Source organism: Gadus macrocephalus, chromosome 13 (genome assembly GCF_031168955.1).
Source record: "Gadus macrocephalus chromosome 13, ASM3116895v1".
Lineage (NCBI taxonomy): Eukaryota > Metazoa > Chordata > Actinopteri > Gadiformes > Gadidae > Gadus > Gadus macrocephalus.
The window spans coordinates 18,487,173-18,496,384 of NC_082394.1; the positions used below are offsets into that span (position 1 = coordinate 18,487,173).

A 9,212-nucleotide genomic window follows, 5' to 3' on the forward strand; every position below is an offset into this window, starting at 1 on the left:
CCTACCAAGAACAAAGACCAGGCACTCAAGTGGGAGAACAAATCATCCAATGCCTCACAATACTTGTTTTAATAGGAAAAGGAAAAAACATGATCCATCAGTTACATTTGACAATAGTTAGTGCAGATGACTCCTTCCAAAGCCTCTAAGTTAGCAACGCAACAACGCTAGGTTTACAAAATAATTGTGATACAAACAAAACATAAGAAATTCAATAAACCATTACTTGTTAATGATAGTATTTTTTCAGTGTTGCAACTAGAACACTTGGCTAACTGCTCTGAAGAAGCGACAGGAATACTAGTAGGGAAATGGAAGAAAATCACCATTGTCAATGGCTTCTCTGATTAAACAGTCATTTAATAATGATGAACATCCGTGTGGGGGTAAAACACAGCAGTTAGTGCTCCACGGTTTCCAATAAAACAGGCGGCAGACGTCCACCCACACACACACCTCTCACCCACACGCACCCACACAGACACGCTCACACACGCAGAGGAAACACAAAGCAATATTATCCTTTTGATGTGGGCTCGACAAAGGCAGAGCTCTGAAAGGGTCTTTTTTCACCGGATTCGGCAGGGCCTTGTCTGTGCTTTTAAGTTGTCTGAGATAACTTTCCCGGTTCGCCCGCTGTCACGGTGAAGCAAGCGCTCGTTTCACTTGTTTCCCTCGAACCGCCTTTCATGCGATACCGAAGCTTGCTGAAAGCTCCTTTGGGTCGAGATACGTACCGCTGTCTTGATTTAACAGTGGTCGATGCTTCATGCTGAATTATTACACACTTGTTTATGTATCATACTTCTTCGTGTAACAAATGGCAAACCGGGTGCTAATCCGCTTTACCGCATGCTGTGAGATCAGTGATTTAGGCACATGCTCGTTATAATGTCTTTACTGGTTAGTTATCTGATATCACACCTATATGACCCCAGTGAAGACCCGTACCTTTAAGACCAGATGTGGTTTGCAGGTGCAGGTGATGCTCATCCATAAATCACCTGGCTGACCTTTAGTTGGTGAGACGCAGTTGTCACGTTGAGGTTATTCATGGTATACTGGAGGGAAATCTATAGCCCGCCAGACACCAGTGCCTGCTGTTAGACGGCCTTCTGGTGATGCTTTACTCAAGCTGTCTATACCTTATATACTGTCCTCTTGTTTCACCCAGGGACACCCATAAAGTACAGGCCTAATCCTTCTCTGCTTGATGGTATCCCTGAGCAATAAAGGACTAGTGAACTGGTAGTGTTGTAGTGGAATAGTGTAGTGGCTATGGTGTTTGACTCCCACACTAAATGTACCAGGGTTCGATCCCCCATATCTGCAGCCTATCTGTCATGACCTGTCTCTGATTTCACTCTGTCGCTTTAGATGAAGGGCCTCTTCAACATGGAAATAAATACTAAAACTGTAGCAAGAGCGATTCCAAAAGTAGACCTAGTGATGGTATAAATATAACAAGAGCAATGGGAGCTCTCCACCTGTTGGACTCAGAAGAAGGGTTTGCATGGTGATGTGTTTCCTGGTGTATAAACCTTGTGCCCAGGGGCATCTTGACCTGCCACGGGCATGTTGGCTAACAGGAGTTCCACACCTGCCGCCTGCTGGATGTGCAGGCTTCCTCTGCACCATGATCGTAATGTAAAGTAGAATAATTGTGGAGAAAGGTTTCTCCACAAATGAGGAGAAATATTACATAAAAACAGTTGTCCAACTCCTGCACTTTGGTGCTCTTTGTCCTCTGCAGCCCACCAGCATTGTTGAAAATCCAATTTTCTTGTATTTTACAAATTTGGCAGAGAAAAAAAAACCTTGGGCTGATTAAACTTTGGATGGTTGGTTTGTATTCTTTATAGACTTACAGGGGCAACATCTTTTTTTAACCAAAGCCATCATAGAAAGGAATTCAAAAATAAGTTATGAAAGCGGTTTCGAACAAAATTGATGTCTGCTGTGGAAAACTCACCAATACATACTGGGGGTTTAAGTGATGTCATTATAATTCATGGCCAATATCCTCAGCCCACAGAGCGAGACCACACCTGGAGCCGACCTGCCAGAGCTCTTCTCGTCTCTTCTCTGCACTGCGAGAGAGGCTGCGAGCGATAAGCTTCAACGGTTTGTGCAGCAGACCTATTGACTTCGATGTCTACGTCGAATCAGGCACACACACACACACACACGTGTATGTGTGCCTGCACGTGGACACACATACAATCATACATGCGGACACACACTCAAACATGCATGAGCGCATGCATATATGCACACGCCCAGGCACAATTGCACTAGCACATGTACACAAGCGCGCACGCTCAAACACACACAAATGCACACAATAAACGTGCAAACACGCGTGCATGGCCACTGCATGGCCACACGCGTGCATGCACACAGACACACACACACACACATGCACACACACACACACACACACACACACACACACACACACACACACACACACACACACACACACACACACACACACACACACACACACACATACACAAGCAGAACGAAAAAAAGCATTAATTTTACTTCCACAAAGGCACATCTTTAATTTGCCCCCCAAATATTGTCCCACCTTGTCCCCTCTGTGCACGGTTTGCTCGTGTGCGACGGATCCCCGAGACATTTTCCAGAGCAGGATTAGTTCTCTCTCTCACCCCCCCCCCCCCCCCCCCAATCCCCCCCCCAACCCCCACCTCGTGAAGGGCTGACCCCGAGACATCCGCATGCAGCCGGTGGTCTGTGAGCCCTCAACCAGCAGGACACTCCCTTAAAAGGCCATTAGCTCCACGGTGCTCACCCCGGCACAAAGGGTGGGGGACTCCATCAGCGGCTACACCAACACCACCACCACCTCTATTCTCCCCCTTCCACCACCACCACCTCCATGATCACCAACACCACCACTACCGACACCACCACCACCACCACCTCTATTCTCCCCCTCCCACCACCACCACCTCCATGATCACCTCCACCACCAGTACCGACACCACCACCACCACCACCACCACCACCTCTATTCTCCCCCTCCCACCACCACCACCTCCATGATCACCTCCACCACCAGTACCGACACCACCACCACCACCACCACCACCACCTCTATTCTCCCCCTCCCACCACCACCACCTCCATGATCACCTCCACCACCACTACCGACACCACCACCACCACCACCACCACCACCTCTATTCTTCCCCTCCCACCACCACCACCTCCATAATAACCACCACCACCACTACCGACACCACCACCACCACCACCTCTATTCTCCCCCTCCCACCACCACCACCTCCATAATCACCAACACCACCAGTACCGACACCAACACCAACACCACCACCACCTCTATTCTTCCCCTTCCACCACCACCACCTCCATAATCACCACCACCACCACTGTATCAATCCCATAAGCACCAGCACCACCACCACACCATCACCACCAACACCACCGACACGGAATCTCATTAAAAAACATGAAGAATGAGGAAAAAGTAAGAATTAATCCTCTGCGTTGGCTGAATGGTATCAGAAACAGCAACAGTGGGGTGTTTTTCCTTCTCCTGTGTGGTGGCTGAGAAGATAGATGGCCTGGAGTGGTTTCCAGACGCCGGCTCCTCTCTGGCAGGTGGGCTGCTGCTGGCAGCTGATGCGGGTGATGATGATGATGATGATGATGATCGCCTTTGGTTTGCTGCGAGAGATTTCCATTAAATTACGAGCCAGCCAGCCAGCCTCTCTCTCTCTCTCTCTCTCTCTCTCTGTCTCTCTGTCTCTGTCTCTGTCTCTGTCTCTGTCTCTCTCTCTCTCTCTCTCTCTCTCTCTCTCTCTCTGTCTATCTCTGTCTCTCTCTCTCTCTCTCTCTCTCTCTCTCTCTCTCTCTCTCCCTCTCTCTCTCTCCTTTTCTCTCTGGAGAAGAGATGAGCTGAAATGAAATCTGGAGTTTGCTTCTGGTGTCTGACCGTTAATATGGTACTTTTGTGTGTGTGTGTGTTTGTGTATGTGTGTGTGTGTGTGTGTGTGTGTGTGTGTGTGTGTGTGTGTGTGTGTGTGTGTGTGTGTGTGTGTGTGTGTGTGTGTGTGTGTGTGTGTGTGTGTGTGTGTGTGTGTGTGTGTGTGTGTGTGTGTGTGTATGTGTCTGTATTTGTGCACATCAAATTCTCCCAGCAGTTTGGAATGCAATGTGTGTGTGTGCTTACAGGGTTGTATGTACACATCCACTAGATTAGGCCAAGCATGGTTACCATGCCTACATGTTATGACCCCCACGAACATTTTAATGAATTTATTTTGCAGTCTGATTGTTTGCCCAGCGTTCTCTATCAGCTGTGTACACACGTTAAATAACTGTGGAGGAGGAGCTCTGTCTTTTGTTAAAGTGGCCTGCAGGGGGAAAATGGCTTATTGATTCTGCTGTGGTGGGGTGGTAGTGGGGGCTGAAACATGATTAACTTGCGCCCTAAGTGGACACCACATATGAACTGGTCCTGAATAGAGAGGATGAAAAATTGTCAAGTGTATTTGAGCTGGCCCTCTTTTGTCAATTGCTTATGAGTGCTTGTTTGCGGTCTTTGATGATGACATTGGATGTTAAAGACAACACTTTGGATGGTTTTCCCTGCACTTTACGGCTTTCCACCACATTCCACGAATTGGACATGATTGTAAATGATTGTGTTCTACTTATAGTCGCAGGCTGTATCTATCAATGATCATGCATGACTTCCTGTGCATGGATTCTAGGTATTATTATAGTATATATAGCTTGAGGTTTGTATCTTCGGATTTCAAATCACTGCATATAACAATACACAACAAATGAGTCATGATTGTTGAAGTAGCAACAGTATAATAAGCAGAATAATCTTCAATCTATACCCCACTTGCATCAGAGGTTCAAATCATTGAGCGCCCAGCTCAATCCAGCATGGGTATTATCTCCTCATGTTTATTGCTTGCCAAAGATCAAAGAAAAACACAATTTATCTTGAGTCTATCCATGCAAAACGTTGACACATGGATAAAATAGGAGTCATGCACTTTTTTAAACCAGTGTGCTGGGTGTTTACCATGCATGGCAACCAGGCAGGCAGGAAGTCAAGCGTTGATGTACGAGGAACAGACGCTGGCGGACCACATTGTGTGCAGTAGGTGTACTAATCGGAGGGAAGCGATCGCATGATCGCTGAGCTCGCCATCTGTGATCCTAAGGCTAGAGAGCACTCTGGCTCAAGTCCCTCCTGCCCTCCTTCCTCTTCTCGCCTTCTCTCTGTCCTTCTCTCTGTCTCCTCCACCTCTCTTTCTTTTAGTTTATTCTCTCTTTCCTTCTCTTCTCTCGATCTCTCCATTCTTCTTTATCGTTGTATATTTTATGTCTCCATCTCTCATTCTTTCATTCTCTCCTTTCTTTGCGTCTATCCATGTCCTTCCCACTTTCCTTCTCCCCTCTCAATCCTTCCGTATCCTCTCTCTCTCTCTCTCTTCCTTGGCTATATATTTTGCCCGCTCCTCCCTCCTCTCCCCTCCCCCTCTCCTTCTCCCTCTCTCCTTCCTTCTAATCCTCCGCCTCTCTTCTTCCCTCTATCCTTCTCTCATCTCTATCTGATTCCCTCTACCCTCCTCTCTTCTGCCTGCTGTTCGCCGGGGGCCCCCATTGAGGTGTGGGGGACCCTGCTCTCAGACTCTAACAGAATAGAGCCATACGTGCTGGGGCCCCTGGCTGTCTTTAATAAAACATGGAAGCACTTAACACCAAAAGGCTGATCTTTTAGCACAGACCTCTCCCCTACATTCTTGACTTTAAAACCGTACAATGCGAGGGCCCCTGTTTTAACAAGGTTTTATTTCGAAAGGGCAAACTTTTGTGTTATTTTCGTTTCGTTGGTGTGCGTGAGACTTTGCGACTGGCACAACATTCTTTGCGAGGCGCAGTCTCTTCAGTAGCACCCTGCCTAGCGCTGAACATACGGCCCGGGTGAAATACACAGCGTGCCGTGTGTGTGTGTGTGTGTGTGTGTGTGTGTGTGTGTGTGTGTGTGTGTGTGTGTGTGTGTGTGTGTGTGTGTGTGTGTGTGTGTGTGTGTGTGTGTGTGTGTGTGTGTGTGTGTGTGTGTGTGTGTGTGTATGTGTGTGTGTGTGTGAGCGTGTGTGTGCCGCGTGGGAAGATGGCCTCCCTCGAATGTGGGCTGATTTATCTGGTGTTAAACTTCCGGCTGGTGGCTTTGGGGGTAAAGTGTGCTGAGCATAGACGTCTCCGATCTGGAAACCATTGAGGTGTGTGTGAGTGTGTGGGGGGGGGGGGGGGGGGAGGGGGGGGGTGGGGGGGGGGGGGGGGGGGGGGTTGTTTAAATGCCGTGGATAATGGGGGTGCTGCGTAGAGAGGGTTAGGGACGCTTAATTGTAAATAGCGAGTTTGAGTTACATCTGGTTTCCAGCGGGCCATGAAAAGGTCGTTTACAGTCCACGTCAGATGTGTACCAACGGTGCATACGCACGCATGGCTTTTGTTTTGGAGATCAAATCAAGTCAAGATGAGTTTTTTTTTTTCATGACATGATGTTTTCAAACTGTTGAACTGAAAAGAAAAAAAGACAGAAACAATCACCCGGTGTGATCGCAGCGTATCACCAGCGCCCGCGTGCGTCAACCTTGGAGAACCTTTCATTCGTGGCTCAAATAATCCGTGAGAAGATTGATATTAGCCCCAGTCGCCATGGCAACGTGCAATACAAAATGGCGGGGGGTTTTCCCTCATGTTCTCCCTGTCTCCCTGACAATGGTATCAGAGCGAGACAGGTGGGGTTCGTCCCAGCGGTATCTTGCGGGTTGCCAGGTTGCAGCTTATTGACCGTTTCTGACAGCCGGGGTAACAGACAGACTTCTTTGGGGTAAATGTAGGCTGTGTGCCTGAAGTTCAATTAAAAGCTGCATACTGGGCCGCCTGTTTTTTTGCGGTGGAGCGATGTGAATGAGTCTTAGTGCAAGCTCAGCGCTCACTGTATCTTCGCCCTTCCATGACATTGTGGACTCACAAGCCTGCTGAGTTTGGGATTGTGTTAATTATTATTTATTTGAACATTTATTTTTTAAATGATTACAGCCATTATCCAATAAGGCCTGAGCAGTCATTTGAAATGCTTCTATTGAAATACAATTAGAAAATCATAATAAGAAAACCCAACTGAACAGGTACATCAACAAATCCTTTTTGATTGAAGCCAAGAATCGCTCACATTTTTTATGTGTGTATTGCACTACTTTTCTTCTTATTAGCCATATTTCAAATAACAGATTTCCCGAGAGGAGCTTAGTGAAGGAAAGCAACTGTAATTCTGCTCAATTCAGTCCATTCTTTATTTTCTGTTTCTCTGGGTTTACCCTGGTATGGTCAAGAGAGCATGACTTCAATTCCAGGAACACAATGTGGCTGGAGACCTCCTTGCAATCCTCAGATGACATGCAGTGATTGCTGTTTGGGGGAGATAAGAGCCGTCTCATAAATTAAAGCGATTTGTGGGATACATGTTTTCTGGGACAGAACTACCGGGCATGTTTTATTTATGTATAGTCAGTGAGTTTCCCAACCTTATCACCCGACTACTTTTACAATAGCACTATTGCATTTCATAACAAAATGTTAACAGTGACATTACAAACAGAATAGATGTCGGCTTGCATTCATCTTTTATACGACTTGGGTTAAGGAGCGCATAAATATCAGGCCCTTCTTTTCTTCGTTATGCCCGACGTGTCAGGGTTCCTGAAGTGGGAAGGAGTCCGAGGAGCAAGGGAGAAAGGGACAGGGGAGGAAGAGGTTGTTCCCTGGGGGGGGGCTGGGCCCGGGGATTGGGTGGTGGGGTGGTGGGATGAGGGGGCTTGGTGAGGGGGGGGGGGCACAATGTCAGGTTTGTCCGGCGGGAGCGGAGGAAGGAACACTGAGGGCTGTCGGAACTGGCAGCGGGCCGCCGGTACCTACCCATCTCCCGGGCGTCCAAAGCTGTCCGGCTCCGAGCGCTCAAGCATTTGTGCAAAGTTCATAAGGCTCCCCTCTGTTTATGTAGCCTGTAATGGCCCCCCTACCCCACACTCCCACCCGCACCCCCCCCCCCACCCCGCTCCATCAGCCGCTGCAGAGAGGGTTTAAGGAGGCCTGGGTGAGGGGGGGGTTGAATGGGAGGGTTGGATGTGGGGGGTCTGAGATGGAAGGGGGGGGAGGGGTTTGGCTGCTGTGGAGAGCCGGGAGTGTTCTCTGCTGCTGACTTTGGCAATCTGTTTCCTCCCTGTGTAGAAAGACTCTTACTCCCCCAACTCGGAAGTAAAGCTCAGGGTGAAGGTTGTGTTGCAGAAGGTTTTTGAGGACACAAGGCTCTTTTCGGTACCGAAACCGTAATCCTCTCCTCACCTCTTGCCCCCTTTCTCCTGCCATCGGTTTTTGATGGCATAATGTGTTAATTAAGAAAAATCTGGGGGAGGCTTGTTGTTATCCCCGTAGAGGAAGTGAAAACGAGCGATAAAATAGAGAAAATAAAAAGGGACTTCAGAAACCGGTGACATGTTGAATGTGGAGAGTGAAATCCATGCATTTTTAATATCCTCCTAATCTCCTGAAGTCACGGAAGGGTGAAATTAACGCCTTGTCAGCCTGCACGCATATAAATGAATTAGCCTTAATGCAATTCTAATGAAAGCACTGTAGCACTCATTAACTTGATAGCTTAATTATGTTGAAGGCACATTGATCCAGATAGGAGGAAGAGCCCGCAGTATTGATGGTGTCGATCTGGTGTTTTTAAAAGGCAGACAATCTCCTTAAACGCTCGGCTTGGCTTTCCCTCCACAATATGTCAATTTTCTCGGCGGGACGGCTGAACTGAGTTGTAATAACCCGTTATGTGTGACTGCATGTTTGTGTTGGAGGGGCTCGGCACTTGTTTTCCTTTTGGGTGTGGGAGGTGGTTGGTGGGTGGTGGTGGGTGGTGGGTGGTGGTGGTTACCACACAAACCAGCATAATTCAACCATGACCGTCCTCCTCCCCCCTTTCGGGTTTATTTCTGCCTTTTTTCCCCCCATCCCGGCCAGTTAAAATCTCCCAGTCCCAGGGTACGGTCCACACCATACATCATTCTAACAGTTCAACCCCCACCGACACCACTACCCCTTCACACCACAACCAACACCACCACCACCAC

General features: G+C 48.1%; 1 protein-coding gene across 1 annotated transcript in view; it reads left to right on the plus strand.

Annotated features, from left to right (window-relative positions):
* Positions 1-9,212, plus strand: part of chl1b (cell adhesion molecule L1-like b) — a 75,408-nt gene that overhangs the window by 19,073 nt on the left and 47,123 nt on the right. The window contains 1 exon segment of the mRNA XM_060068851.1: positions 2,029-2,124. The gene's annotated coding sequence lies outside the window, so the exon portion shown is untranslated.